Raw genomic sequence first — 15351 nt, forward strand, 5'->3', positions numbered from 1 at the left:
TGTATATGCTGTTCCCTTTGTCTGAAATGCAGTTCCCTACATTGATCCTCAAAGTCAGTTGAAACTGTCACCTTCTCTGTAAAGCTTCCCCTGGCCCCTCCAGACACAGTCCAGCTTAACACGTCACGAGTGCATGAGCCTGGCCAAACCCCGCGCTCAGCAGGCCCTGCAGAGGAGAGACATCTGTGTCTGGCTGGAGACCCTCCAGGCTGGCGTCTCCAAACAATCTCTTGCTCACAACTCTATTTTAAAATTTTTACTCTGCAAGATTTAAGATGTACAGAAAGTATATGAAGAATAATAAAACCACCACCCAGCTTAAGGAATAAACTATAGTGAATACAAAGTCCCCTGGGTATCCCACCCAATCCTACCCCCTTTCCGCAGTAGCCCAGAGGTAATCGCTACCATGCCTTTCTTTATAGTTTTACTACATCTGATGGTACCCTCATAAATAATGCATATCATTGTTTTACAAATTTAAATTTTTTTTCACAACCTGAACACTTGGCATGTTAATACAATGACTCGTTTTTATGCCCCAGGGCGGGACCCTCTGGGAGCAGAACCTCCTTCCTGCAAATCTCTCTGTCGGGCACCTAACCCAAACCCTGGCACACAGCTCATGCTTGATGCACCCTTGTAGAAATGGGCGGGGAGAGAAGAAAACATGAAGGGCAGGGTTTTCACCCACTGGCCCCAAAAAGGGAGAGTGGAGAGGGGTGCAGAGGCTCACCCCGTGGAGTCTGTCTTTGGTGCAGCCCTCGGAGGACCCAGGGGAGACCCCGCCCAGAGCCGGATGAAGGGAAAGGCATCGCTTACTCTGGGGAACAGAAGCACAGTATGTACCCAGAACACAGGAAGGTTCCGGATGTGCTTGGTGAATGAATAACCATCTCTGCAGATAAGAAAAGGAAGAGGCTGGAACAAGAAAGTGTGGTTGGCCCAGAGGAGACCCCACTTGGGGACCATCCAAAAGAAAGGGACAGAGTCCTCACTCATCGGGGCCAATGTCTTCTTCCCTTCAGCTCCAGCTCCCACGCCAGAAGCTGAATTGTGACTCTCAACTCGCTAAATAATAAGCCCCAGGTGGCTCCCAGGGTCTCCGAGGGACCCAGTGAGCATCACACCAAAGAGCAGGGTGGGGTGGGGTAGAGAAAGGGGAGGAGGACAGGTTAGGGGGCCACCACAGGCAGATCCAGAGAGCACAGAAGGAGGGAGGAAGGAGGCCGCACGACATGCTGTTTTCGTGAATTAGGACGTCTTTGTCTTCGGACACCTGAGTTCTCTGCCAGCCTGAACAGCACCTGCCCTCCAAGTGGAGGTTAAAAGACTTGGTGCTCAGAAAGTAAGTCCCAACTCTAGCCCTGAGCAGCTGTGCAGCCTTGGGCAAATCACTCAACCTTTCTGGGCTTCAATTTTCTGAAAGAATTATCCACTCCTCTGCACATTCATGGAGCAAGGCCATGGTAAGCCTGACCTGCGGACCTAAAACAAAACGAAACACAGGCCCCCTGGCTGGGGGGTTTTCCACAGGCTGAGCCACGGCATAAACACCCAGCACTCTCTGGGTATAAGGTGTTGTCGCTACACTTTATTTTCTATCATAGATGCCCCTTTGTGACTCCCCCCCCCCCTTCTTTTTTTAAGATTCAAGACATAGTGCTTGGTCAATGCTAAGTAAAATGGAGAGCCAGGAAGCTCATCTTTAATTCAGCGCCGACAATACTCAGCTCAGCTCGGCTCAAACTTGCCAAAAAAAAACGCTTTCTCCCGGCACCTCTATTCACAGCCGCTGTTCCTAGAGTTAGCGCTCAATTATTCTCTCCAGCAGAGGCATTGTCCCGGGCTCTGAGAGAGGCCTGCTGGGGGAGGGGAGGGCAGGAAAGGAAGGTGGCACAGAATGAAGGGCAGACCTAGAAAAGATCACTCTGCCACCCGGAGAACAGCCACAGCCTCGGGGAAGGCAGCAGGGACAGGACCCTCCGGGTATGGTCATTAAGAGACAGACATGTTACCCAGGGCCTCACACAGCCAAGCACACCCTCTCCATGCCAGAGGAACAGGCTCAGGGGAATGAAGTGACTTGCTCAAAGCAAATGGCAGAGCTGGTTACACAGGACAGGGCCAAGGCCCAGGGGTTCCTGCAGCCCTCAGGGGGCAGATGACACCCACACCCGCGGGTAATTAAAACCCTGGAGGTGCCTTTACCAGCCCTGCTTAACCCCCAGGAGCTGTCAGCGAGGACTTGCTGAGCTGAGCTCAATCTCCCCAGGAGGCGGTGATGCGGAGGATTAAACGAGATGATGCACACCTTGGGAACCCTCGCCCACCGGCGCTTTTCCACTTTGAGCTCTGGCCTTCCCGTTCTTCCTCTGACCATCGAAACTGCAAGGGCGAGGACCGGGCATGACTCAGCTGGGTCAGCCCAGGGCACCGCTCAGCAAGGAGCTGGGCCTCCAGCCCCCCCTTCACCATCCAGAGCCACGGGGCTCTCAGACGTACATGTCGCTTCCTCTGGAGGGCGCTCAGGAGCACACGGCCCAGACACTGCACAGGACAGAGCGGGAGGGAATGGGGAGATGGGGGGATTTTCTGGACACTCCATAAATGCCCATTGGAGATGCTAAAAATGTGTTCCTCTTTCGTATCTAATCATAGAAACACATATCTACCCGTAGACAAATTATGAATCTTGGCATTTGAAACAGCTTAAAATAGGGCAATTTCCATTTTCCACCCAAAGCAGAAAATGAATTCGTACCCTCATTCATCACAGATACGTTTGGCACCTTTCGGGGCTTTGTGTCCTCCTGAAACGTGGCTGAGGGGCTCTGAGTCCGAGCCTCTCCAAACTGCAGGCAAAGGTGACAGTGAGCACATGCTGCTCAGACCCCGACGCAACGCGACATTTTAAATGCCACAGAGGGTGTCTGCAACCTGGCGCTCCCTTTAAATGCTTAGAGCTCAGCCAACCACCGAGGTGCCCTGTCTGCTCCTTACGGGTTTCTCAGAAGTCACCTGCATCCATTTCTCTCTGTCCTGTGTACCAGCAGAGTGCATGCGCAGGGTTTGGGAAAAGGGTGTCTCTCCTCCACAGAGGTCAAGTGCAGCCCTCCCTCTGGACATGCAGGAGAGGGGAGACCCGAGTGCTGTGGGCACAGGGTTACCTGTCTTCCACTGGGAACACACAGGACAGCAGCTCCCCCACTGAACCAGAGGGTCACCTCTGCTCGGACACTTCCCTAGACAACACCATCCAAACAGAAAATGCTTTGCTATGGCTACCAATTGGCAGCTGTCACTCATCCTACCTCCCCTGCAAATAACGCCCACACAACTTGAAGAGAGTTGCTGGTACTGGGGTCCCCCGAGATGCCCTGTGCCCCATCAGCTGCTAACCAGGAGCACGTGATTCCAGAAGAGTCACCTGACCTCTCTCAACCCCCAGGTTACTTCATGTATCAAATTTCTTGTAGACCCCAGCAGGGTCCCTGGCAGCCAGAATAATATTTAAGAATTGCTAGCTAGCCCTGTGTGGCTCAGCAGTTGAGCGTCAACCCATGTACCAAGAGGTTGCTGGTTCGATTCCCGGTCAGGGCACATGCCCAGGTTGTGGGCCTGATCCCCAGGGGGGGGCATGCAGGAGGCGGCCAATCGATGTTCTCTCTCATCGATGCTTCTATCTCTCTCTCCCTCTCCCTTCCTCTCTTTCTAAAAAAATTAAAAAAAAAAAAAAAAAGGAATTGCTAGCTAGCTTTCTCTGGCGGCCTTGGAGCTGGCTGGTAGCATTCTGGCTCCGGAGGGCCCGAGCGGAAGTTCTAGCATCTTCGGTCTGTCTGTCTCACACCATCTACAAGGCCATTAACCTGGGGCTTCTTCTTTTCCCCGGAAACAGCAGAGGTCTAGGTTTCTTAGAAGAGAAGGGAGATGCGGAGAGAAGAGAGGACGGGAGTAAAGGGAGCAGAACCACATTTTAGAAAATGTGTCAGAGAGAGGAAGAAAAAGAGCCATCCCTGTTCACATCTCCACACCTCCACCTCGACATTTTCCCGTTTCCTTCCAAGCTTTTTTCCCAATAAATGGCTGCTCTCCTCATTCCCTCCCGCCCTTGGCCCTCACGTCGAGTGACTACGGTATAACCGATTCAGGAATTCAGTCCTTGTCAGACACGTCAGTTACTTCCAATTTCCTTTGTCGTAAAAAGCAGCGGGCTGAAGATCTCGAGGCGACATTTCATCCATAGTTTCTGCTGCTCGCTTCGGGAAGCTCCCCAGAAATGGGTTCGCGGGGTCAGCGGTTACCTCCAGGGCTCCCGACGTACATGGGCATTGTTGCCCAGCAGGGGCTTGGAGGACCCCACTGGCCAGCGGCAAGAAGATGCAGGAGGCTCCCGGGCTCGAGCTCTTAGGGAACATCCCAGACTCTGCACATCGGCATTTTCAAGTCCCCCTTTTTGAGTGGCAGAGCCGTGACGACAGGACAGTCAGGTCCGTGCTAGACTCGAACCTGCCCGACCTCCTGCCCAGCACTGTGCAATAGGATTAGGAGCAAACGATCGGGTTGCCTTTCTTTCGGTTTTAAGTATCCAAGGTCTTGAGACAAAGCTATTTATGTGGAGGGAAGCATTTTCCGACCACAGTCTGTGTCGCGATCGTGGGGGAGGGGACTCCTGGGAAAAGGGGGGTGGGGGCACTTCAAAAGTCAGACCTTGTTTATTCCTCATTTACTTCTGGGAGGGTCAGTCCAAAGTATGCAAATGTCATCCTTCTGCACTTCCCCCGTGTTTCACCAGGGGAAGCTTTGAGAAACGGCGCTTAGGAAAGAGACCAGTCCCTGGAGGCAGGGCCTGGGGAGGTGGAGTCATCTCCAAAGGCTGGGCCCCCCACCCCATCACCACCCCACGGACCCAGGAGCCCCTGTCAGATCAACCCCAGGAAGGGGCATTCCACCAGGGGCTCATGGACAGTCATAACGGTCCTAAGTCAATCTCGAAGCTGTTGTGCCCAGAGACTGCTTCTATTCAAACACAGTGAGTCAGACCTCCCTAGGCCGAGAGAGGCTGCACCCTCTGTCCACTGGGTCTCCCAGCCCAGGCAGCTGGACCCCCTTCAAATCCTCTCCAAAAGCATGGCATTCAAGCAGGGGCGACCCCAGGAATAACACCACCACACACGCCCTATACGTCACTCAGCGCTGGGACAGGACAGCGGCACATTCTGAAGACGTCCTCGACACATCACACCATGCAGCGTGATGCCATCGCCCGCTCGCTGAACTGAGCTGTTCCAACTACACTCAGAGGGCCAAACACTTCTTTTTTAATTTAAAAAACCCTTATATTAGCCCAACCGGTGTGGTTCAGTGGAATGAACATCATCCCATGGACTGAGAGGTCCCAGTTCAATCCCCCGTCAGGGCACATGCCCGGGTTGTGGGATCGATCCCCAGTAGGGGGCGTGCAGGAGGCAGCTGATCAATGTTTCTCTCTCACATCGATGTTTCTATCTCTCGCTCCCTAAAAAAATCAATAAAAACATATTTTTAAAAACCTTAAAGTAGTGTAAAAGTGTACTTGGTCTACTGTAGCTATGTGATGTTTTACTGGAGAGGTATCACACTCCGCTGTGATTCGGTCGCTGCTGTTTATGCCACGCTGTACCCCATACACTGAGCCCTGGGTGTGAGAACCCTCAGGGGCAAATCAGGACACTGCCCAGAGAGTCCTTTTCACCACGCACTTCTGTGTGCTGTGCTGACGTCCAGACTTCACGACTGCAATGTGCAGGGTTTATCCTCCTCCGGTGCTTTTAGGTCTTGAGGGATGGGACTATCTGTTAGGTCTGGGATCAGAACAGGAATTCGGGCCTCCCAGGACGGGCTGTCTGTCACAGAAGTGGCTCTCCTCGGGGGGCCATGAGCTGGCTGGGCCACCCTCAGCAGCGCCTTCACCTCCCTGGCCCGGTCCCTCATTCTTCCAGCAAGTGGCCTAGTGATCTTTCAAACTCCTGTGTGACTCTGGGCAACTCACATCACCTCTCTGGGCCTCCTGTCGGAACAGGTTCCCGCTTTGGACAGGAATCAGCTTCCCGAGGGGGGCTCCCAGAAGAGGTCACACTGTGCTGAGATACGGACCTCCCAGCACTTGGGGCGGGGGCCCCGGGTCAGTCACTTCCAGCTGGGAGACGCTCCCCCTTCTACCACTCATCCTCCAACCCCCGCCCTACACATTCCCTGGCCTGGGGGCCATGGAGGAAAAAGGCTGGGAAGGACAAGACTAGGCGACCCTTAGTGTCCCTCCTGCCTTAGACCCCTGCCCAGAGTCACAAAGACAGCACACAGGCAGAGGATGACCACACGCGGCGGCTTCTCTGATTGGGTTCCTCTCGCAATGACTACTGCATCCGAACCACTCGAGAGCATTTGCTAGAAGTGCAGATTCTTGCCCCTCCCGGCCAGAAAGCTTGAGTACACCAGAGCTGTGGTCAGGTAAGAGGAATGGGGGGGGAGGGGAACACAGCCATAGAATATTCCAGCAAGTTCAGATATTGAAAATGGGAGGAACACTGCTAGCCGAGGTACCAATCCTGTATCTACCTTATTTTCTCAAGTCTACAAGGACACTTATCCAAACACCGGGATTTTCAGTATTCAGTAGCCCCCAAAGCATGAACCCACAGCACCTTTCTGTCCCCTACATTCTTCCCTGGTGAGGGCACAGAAAATACACAGAATGCCACATGTCTCAACACCAAATGCATCGAGGTATATTAATAGCACGAGTCACTTTCACGCTGAATTCACCAAAAACCTCACCACTCCAATTAGCCCAATGCACTTGCAAGAGGAATTCATGAACTCTGAACCTCCCTGGCTGATGAGTCCGCAGCAGGTGGCTGGCAATGTTGATCACCAAGATGCCCACCCAGAAACCCGCCACCCTCCTCCAGCAGCATCCCGCTGCACCAGCACCCGCTCTTTGGGAGACAATTTCCTTTGGTGACTTTTCTGGTTCGGTCTGAGGCTCATGGACGTGGGGGTCAACACGACAGGCAGGCACAGGACCCGGCGTGCGCATCTGCATGCCAACTCTGCTCCTCACTGGCTCTGAGCTTTCTCAGCTTCCCCTCCTGGGAGCGGGGACCATGTTACCCGTCTCGCAGAGGCATTGCGGAGGTAAGAAATAAGATATGCAACGTACCTATTGTCCATGCTCAATAAGGAAAAGTGGTTATAATTATAGGGGACCAACAAAAATACCCCAAGTCACAAAAACCCACCAGGTTTTGTTTATGGGAGCTGTATTATTAGGGGCTTTGGTCTGGGCTGAAAACACCTGAGCAAAGGGTCGGAAACACAGCCTCACTGCCAAGTCCTGCTCCCCCTTCACCAACCAGCCACTCTGTCCGCTCGATGCCCAGCGCCCCTCCCTGCTATCTCCAAACCAAGTCTGAGAGCATTTCCAGTTCCTGAGGGACCAGAAAGGGCCGAGCAGGGCTGGGCTTGGGTTAAGCCAAGGAAACAAATCCAGAACCCTTCCTCCTCTAAGCTGCTCAGGCCTTAAGGACTTGTGTTGGGTAGCGGTGGGACTCGGTATTCATTCCCTACATGGACCCATCACAGGGCCTAGCACACAGAGTGCACTCACAGCGGGAGGGACCCAGTTCCTCCACAATGAACTGAACACTTGACACCCATGAAGGGGTGTGCAGAAATGACTGTCACGTGCCACTCTGCTCTCATTCGCGGGACTCTTTGATCTGCATGTGCCCTCCGGGCTCTGGTGCCTCCTGAGCTCAGAGCAGTACACAAAACCAGAGTTCAGGGGAGCAGAGCAGACATTTTAGGATGTTATTGCCCAAGTTTCACTTCCACATTGTCTTCTGAATCCGACTTCAACTCTGGTTTTGAGCAAAGCTGGGGCTGATGCACAGACTTCCCTTTGTCTGCAGGCTCCTCTCCTGAGCCCCAGCCCCTGAGGCTACATGGACAGGGGACTTGAATTACTGAACACCTATTAGATGCCAGGCCCTAAGCCAGGCACATTCATTTTCTGAGTTAAGAGCCACAACAAGCTACAAAACAGGCACTGGGATGCAATTTGCAAAAGACTCCACAGTTCAGGAGTCAGCTGTGAACAGAGACATACCTGACCCCAAGATCCATGGTTATTCTCTTTGACACTGGAGAACCCCAGAGGAGCCAGACCAGGGTTCAGTTTTGCAGAAAGTCACCGTAGTTTGAAATTACCTTAGGAGGAAACATGTGCCCTCCAATCAAGTTCATACCCCATGTCTCTGCCAGAAGGATGGCCTTGGCCTGAAATCAGCACTGGACAATCAGTTCTCACTCACCTGGACTATGTCTTGGGGGAAGGGGTATTTTTGCAGAGGGTTTCTGCTCGGGGCTATGCTAAGAACTTCTATGCCTATTAGCTCACCTAGTTCTCCAAACAATGCAGAGAGGCAGGTGAGATTAGCCCAGATTCACCTGTGAGAGTTCTGGCTCATCAAGGTGCTGTGACCTGCCCAAGGTCACACAGCTATGGCGCGGCAGTGCCGGAGTCCTGCAGTTCTTCAGAGCAACAGTATTTGCTGAATGAGCATTGGGTTTAAATTCCAAAGGGCGCCAAGTGGCCAGGTGGAAACTCTCTGAAGACTCTCTGAAGCAGATGCGTTCAGGATGAAGCTGCCTCTTCACATCCTTAACTCCCAGGCATGGCGGCACCTCACTGTCTCCCCGCTTCCTGTCTGAGGACGCTGGAGGGGAGAGGAGGGGAGAGGAGGCCATCGGTCTCTGACATGGCCTGTCTCTTATCCGTGCTGGGCCTTCTTTTTTCCCTGTGGATTTAAGGGCTTAGCCCCTGCCAAAGGGAAGTCAGAGGCTTTTGAGCTGGAAAAGAACATGCAGCCCCAGCACCCCTTGGCCTCAGAGCCTACACTAAGGATGGCCCAGAGCACTCACGGGCAGACACCGTGGAGTCCTGTGAAAGGTCTGGCTTGGGAGCCCAGAGACCTGGGTTCCAGTCCTGCCTCTGCCTCTTGGGCAAGATGCTTCCCGTTCTGGGTCCCAGTTCCCTCATCTGTTCAATTTAAAGTACTGGAGGCCTAGAACCTGAAACTCTGAGCATGAGGTTCCCACTCAGTCCTTCCAGACCACAAGCACATATGGGGCCAGCTAGGCGCACGCCACTTCCCTTTCCTCCCGCCCTGTTCCATCCCCATCTCAGTCACTCAGGCGACCCTGCGGAGCGTGAAGCCGCCGGGAAGACAAAGGAGCTCTCCACACCCTCCGGGCTCTCCCACAGCCCGTCCAGGCCTCCATCTTTCATCACACGTGTTTTTGACATGTCTGCCTCCTCCACTGAGGAGTGATCAGACCCCTCCAGTGTCCTATTCACAGCTGCATCCGCAGTGCCCGTCCGGGTCCCCAATGAATGAGGGGAGTGGGGACCCCCGAACGCTCCCTACTCAAAGCGTGGCCCACGCGCCAGAGTGTGGGAAGTAAACCCAATCACGTGGAAAAGAGTGAGAAATGCAGAATCTCAGCCCACCCCAGGCCTCTGATTCGGGTCTGAAACAGGATCCCCAAGAGATTTGGGGGCACACTTCAGTTTGGGAAGCACTGCTTCAAAATCCCTCCCAGCTCTGAGGCATCCCTACCCAACATCTCTCTCTTTGAGCACCAAACAGCCTCCCATGTGCCCTGACCAGGTGGCTCAGTTGGTTGGAGTGTCAGCCCATACACGGGTTCGATTCCTGGTCAGGGCACATCTCTAAGCTGTGGGTTCGATACCTAGTCAGGGTGCATGCAGGAGGTAACCGATGGATGTTTCCGTCTCACATTGATGTTTCACTCTCTCTTCCTCTCTCTCTAAAAGTCAATAGAAACATGCCCTTCGGTGAGGATTAAAACAATCTCCCACTTGTGGGCCATCGCAGGACTCAGGAAAACACAGCACACGATTGACCAAAGGACATCTATTTTAGGAACCTTCTAGAAGCCTGCCACTGACTCTCACAAGCAGCATCTGGAATGTGCAGCCCCCAAGGTGATTCCTGGCATCTGTCACCCAGTGGCCCCGAGTCTCAAGGAAGCTTTCAAACGTGTCGGTTTACAGCCAACACAGTTCCCACCCTTGGTTCCGTAGGTTTGGCCGCCTCGTCCTCCCACCCACGAGCAGCCGTATGGCTGCCAACCTCCGACGGCAGAGACAACACACTGGTGGCCCACCTGCCCCGCGTGGGCCCTGCGTCCGTGCTCAGAGCTGCCCCTCCCTCATCCTCTCCTCTTGACATCCCTCCGTGGGGAAAGAAAAGGAACCTTTCCAAAACATGGTTTCGGCTTTTTAATAAACCCTGCCATTCCTCTAATGGTTTCAGCTGATCTTAAATATTTATAAAAATCACTCTCAGCAACACTTCATTAAACAAATGTCCTGGCTCGCTTCGATTATTTATATATTTATGAACACGATGTCTCCTTCCCTTGGAGCAGATGGCAGCTAGTAAGTCTCTGAAAAGGAGGGGAAAAAATCAATGGGAGAGAATGTAAACTCAACGACTCTCCAATCTACTCTCCTTGACAAGCTCCGGAAAGTGGTCTTTCCAGTCCGTGGACGTGCCGGCCCTACGGCCACCGGTCAACAAGGGGTTTGGGCAAGCATGGAGGCTTGAACTTGAATCTGGGAAGAAGCTGCCAGCCAAGAGCTCGGCTCCCAGAGGGAACTGGAGGCCTGCAGGTGGAGGGACAGGACAATGGGACTGGGGTGGGGCTAGAAAGAGCCCGGAGGGTAGGAAGAAAGTAACTGACATTTGCTGAGCACCTACTATGCGCCATGCGCTGTGCCAGGCAGATCTCCACACAGCCTCTGGGTTGATGGGCACCACACCCTCACAGGTGGAGATTATTAGTCCTCACCTGAAAGACCACGAGGGCCCCGAGAGAACCCTCCCCAAGGTCACAGAGCAAGTAAGCAGCAGAACCAGGATGTGAACCCAGGCAGTCTGGCCCCCAGTTCCATATGCATGCTGCCTCTGGAAGTAGAAACGGGTAAGGAAAAAAAATTGCCCTTAACCTCATGCATCCTTGGCTACAAAATTATCTTCTTCTCAACCTGCTGAGGCCAATCAGCCCTTCCTTTTAAGACCATCAGACTTAACTGCCAATGTTCTTTTCTTGTTTAATTTTTATTTATTGATTTAGAGAAAGGGACGGGAGAGAGAGAAACATGGATTTGTTGTTCCACTTATTTATGCACTCACTGGTTGATTCCCGTATGTGCCCCAACTGGAGATCGAACCCACAACCTCGGCATATCGGGACCATGCTCCAACCAACGGAGCTACCCAGCCGGGGCCAACTGCCAAAGTTCTACTGAAGTGACAAAAATGTTGTCCATATGAGAACCTGGGGGAGTCACTGTGGATGTCAGAAGACAGGAGGGAGTGACACAAAAGAGTGGATGTCACGGCCGGTTTGGCTCAGCGGTTGGTGCATCGGCCCACGGACCGGAGTCCCGGGTTCGGTTTCCGCTAAGGGCACGGACCTCGGTTGCAGTTTGTCCCCGGCCCTGGTTGGGGTCGGGTGGGTGGCAACCACTCAACGTGTCTCTCTCATGTCGATGTTTCTCTCTCTCTCTTCCTCTCTCTCTCCCTCCCGCTCTATCTGAAGATAAATGCAAACATGTCCTCGGATGAGGATGAAAAAAAAGAGTGGACATCATAAAAGAGGAAAAGGGACCCTTCAGCCTCAGAAAGGGGTGGAAAACAGAATCGCAATGATTCCTTCTTCCTCAGGCCCCCAACCAGCAAGGAGAAAAAGCATGAAGCCTGCCCCTCCTTTCCCCCACTCAACGTGCTTCTCCGGAGAAGCGTCCATTCTGTTTCCAGAGAGGGTGCTGGCCCCGGGGTGCCTGTCCTCCAGCTGAGGGAACAGCGATGACTACTGCTGCAGGTGATGACAGTCAGGGGGACGACAGCATGTGCCAGGCAGGTGCCAAGGGCCCACTCACTCTGTCCCAGAGAGCAAAGTGACCCCAGGAAGCATCACCCATTTTGCAAGTGAGAACACAGAGGCTCGGAGCGGTGACCTGCACAAGGCAATAGAGGGACGGGGTGTGACGGTGGACCCGGTCCTCTTCCTAGGAACCTGGCGAGGCGGGCGGGATGGGGACTATTTTTCCTGTTTACAGGTGAGGGGAAAAGGGTTATGAGAGGGTGGTGACCTGCCTGAGGTTTCTGGCCAGCCTTAGAATCTAAAGTGTACGGATGTTAAATCTGACTTTTCACCACGTTGCTTTCAGGGCGCTCGCTGGAGGACGGTCTCGCTGAAGAGGACCAGGTCCCAGCCTGCAAAGCCACGGGCTGGTGGTCTCTTCAGTCAACGAGACAGTGGTAACGCTGAAAGTGAGGCCGCCGCCTCCTGGCTCCAGCATCCCTCAGGGGGCCCCCCGTCATGGGTCCTGGATCCTGAGGTACGAGCCACAGAGACTAGAACTGGACAATGGGGAATCTAGCCGCACTTGGGAGGAACCGCCAGAGAACAATGTCAAGGTCACCTGCAGCCAATGCACTGACCTTGGGGTGGAGACAGAATGTACCTCCATAGAGAACAAGGGGGAAACCATGACTCTTTTGTTCATTCTGTCAAAAAACATGTCCTGCGTGGCCAACACATGCCAGACAGCCTGCCAGGTGCCAGGGAAACACAAAGGCCTTTCAGATGGCAGCACAGTCAATAGGAAGGAGACTCGTATGAGGATCCTGAACCTGCCACTTCCTGGCTGAAGGTCTTGGGCCAAGAAACCCCGCGTTCTCTCTAAGTCTCGCCCAATGAGAATAAGCTCACTACTCTTGGGTAACTGTGGCCACTCCATATCTTAAAAATGAATCTGCACACACTCAAACTGCAGCTGGCCCGGCAGAGAGGTGCCCGCTGGGGCCTCTTACAATGAGAGTGGCACTGGGCTCACCTCCTGCCCTCCAGGGGTGAAAAACCACCGCTGGGGATCCTGAAGGGGCACACGAAATCCCCGGGGAGCTGAGAAAGGACGGCTGTCAGAGAAAGCACCATCACCTGACACTCTTCCACAGTGAAGTGCAGAAAGGCACACCGAGGCGATCTGAAGGCCACTGCCGAGTGGCCCTGTGCATTAGGGCACTCCTGCAGCTCAGACAGTCTGCCCCTCCCCATGCCCAAGTCTAGCAAGGCTCTAGAACATGCAAATGGCAATGTGCCTCCCCAGGAAGAAACCCCAGGCCAGCTGACCACTCCTCCATGCCCCAGCTTCCTCCACATGCACAGGAAGCCCCAGGCCGGGCCCCGGCTGCAGTCCTGCCTGCCTGCCTCCAGTCGTCTGGCTGTGGCAGTCAAAGCCGTGCTTCCCTGTCACGTCCACCGAATGTGATCTTCCAAGAACGGGAGAAGCTCAGAATCAGAGTTTAAACCCCTTTTCACGAGGAGTCAACATTTTCCCAAGATAATCCTCTTTGGGCAGGGAGAGGTGATTATACAGATTCCAGGTGGCAAAATGTGGCTCTCTGGGGACTGCGGGATGGAGATGACAGGGCAAGGAAGCCAAAAAATGTGGAACCACACCCACTCACCTGGAAATTCACATCCACTTATTCATTTCACAAATATCTATGGAGAACCTCCCATGTGCCCCAGGCACCCCTTATAGATACAGGGGAGGCAGAAATTAAAGGTGGACAATGACACTGTGCATTCCTACGCCCCTCCAGGCCAGGAAGTCCATGCTCACTTTCTCTAGGACCAACTCAAAGCAGCCCATTTTACAGACTGGAGCCTAAGGCTCAGAGAAGGAACGCCACTTGCCCAAGGTCACACAGCTAGTCAGTGGCAGGGCCAGGAACTAAACCTTAGGGGCAAAGTCCACCTGACACTCCCCAGCCACCTCCTTCCCGCTCAATCCCTCCCCCACCGGCTCTAACAAGGGAAGTCCCTGGTTCCTCTTTCCTCCTACCCCCAACACAGGAGACCTGGTGTGTGTGTGTGTGTGTGTGTGTGTGTGTGTTCACAGCCCCAGGAGAGCCATGCAGGCTACAAGGGCAGCCACCGTTAACACTGAACTTCCATTTAAAAATAAAGATAATGAAAAGATAAAGGGCAAGAGGAAGTGCTCCTTAAACACAGGCGGGTGTTTACCCTAGGAGGAAGTCCTGAGGCCAATGGAGATTCTGTTCACCCCGCTAGTTCCTCAATTCTAAGTGACTGGCCTTCCAAGCCCCCATTGGAAGTTTGCTGGGGGGCTGACCTGAGCCCGGGGTCAGGCCTGCGCCCTCACCTGGCGTGCAGGAGGGGTCGGGGCTAGAGGGAGGGACGGCCACCCCGAGTCCTCCTCCCACCTGGCGCGGGACCGGCGGCGCGCGCCCCGCAGCTGGGTGGATCCGCCGGCGGCCCCCGGCGTGCGCCCCTCACCTCCTCCGCCCCAGCCCCGCACAGGAGCATCCTCCGGGAGCCCCTCCGGGCCCTCTCGCCCGCGGCGCCCCCTCGCCAATGCCGCGGCACCAGAGCGGGCGCCCGGCTCGCACCCCGACCTCTCCCCGCACCCATCACGCGCGCGCCCCGCGCCCCGCGCCCCGCGCCCCGCGCCCTCGCCGGTGCCAATCGGCTCCAGGGCGCGCGCGGGCGGCCCGGGCGGCGGCGCCGGCGGAGCCCCGGGCACGTACCTGGCTGCCGGGCGAGCGGCGAGGGGAGCGCAGGAGCCTCGGAGCCTCGGTGCCGCCGCCGCCGCCGCCGTTTCCGGGTTGGCCGGTCTCACGTCACCGCCACAGGTTTGCGAGCGGCCCCGCCGCGGCGGCAGACAGCAGCGGCCCGGGCGAGCGCCAGGCGAGAAATCGCTATAAAAGGAAGAGACGCGGCGGAGGAAGAGGAAGCGCTGTCTACCTTCGCGAAGCCGAGCCGGCGCCGCACAAAAGCAGGGCGCCCGCCGACGCGCCTCCCCCGCGCCCGGTCCCCGCCGCCTCGGGCCCGCGTCAGCGCGCGGCGCCCCGGGCCCGCCCCGCGCCGCCCCCACCCCAGACCCGGCGGCGGGCCGCGGGGGAGGGGCGGCCCGGTTCCGAGCGGCCCGTGCGCCCCGGAGCCCGGCGCTGTGCTCGCGGGCTGGGGTGACCTTGGGCGAGTCACCGCCGGCGAGCCAGAGGCTGCGTGGGCGCCAGCTCGAACCCGCGTCCCCGACCTTCCGGCCAGCAGGTTCCTGGGCCTGGGCCTGGCGCCCTCACCTGTATGTCGGGATGGTGGTGGTCCGTGGCCGGCCCCCCTCGCAGCGGGGCCAGTGAGAGCCTGTGCATCCAAAACGTTCCTTCAGCCTCAGCAGACATTTACCGG

The 15351-nt window shown here is 55.3% G+C and overlaps 1 protein-coding gene across 4 annotated transcripts in view; it reads right to left on the reverse strand.

Moving 5' to 3' along the window:
• CYRIB (CYFIP related Rac1 interactor B) overlaps positions 1–14759 on the reverse strand; it is a 131515-nt gene extending 116756 nt beyond the window's left edge. For all 4 annotated transcript variants that reach the window (XM_036263694.1, XM_036263693.1, XM_036263697.1 and 1 more), the window contains exon 1: positions 14694–14759. The gene's annotated coding sequence lies outside the window, so the exon portion shown is untranslated. The remainder of the gene's footprint in view (positions 1–14693) is intronic.
• Between the last annotated feature and the right edge of the window lie 592 nt (positions 14760–15351).

This window comes from Molossus molossus, unplaced genomic scaffold (genome assembly GCF_014108415.1).
Source record: "Molossus molossus isolate mMolMol1 unplaced genomic scaffold, mMolMol1.p scaffold_m16_p_16, whole genome shotgun sequence".
In the NCBI taxonomy this organism is placed as follows: domain Eukaryota; kingdom Metazoa; phylum Chordata; class Mammalia; order Chiroptera; family Molossidae; genus Molossus; species Molossus molossus.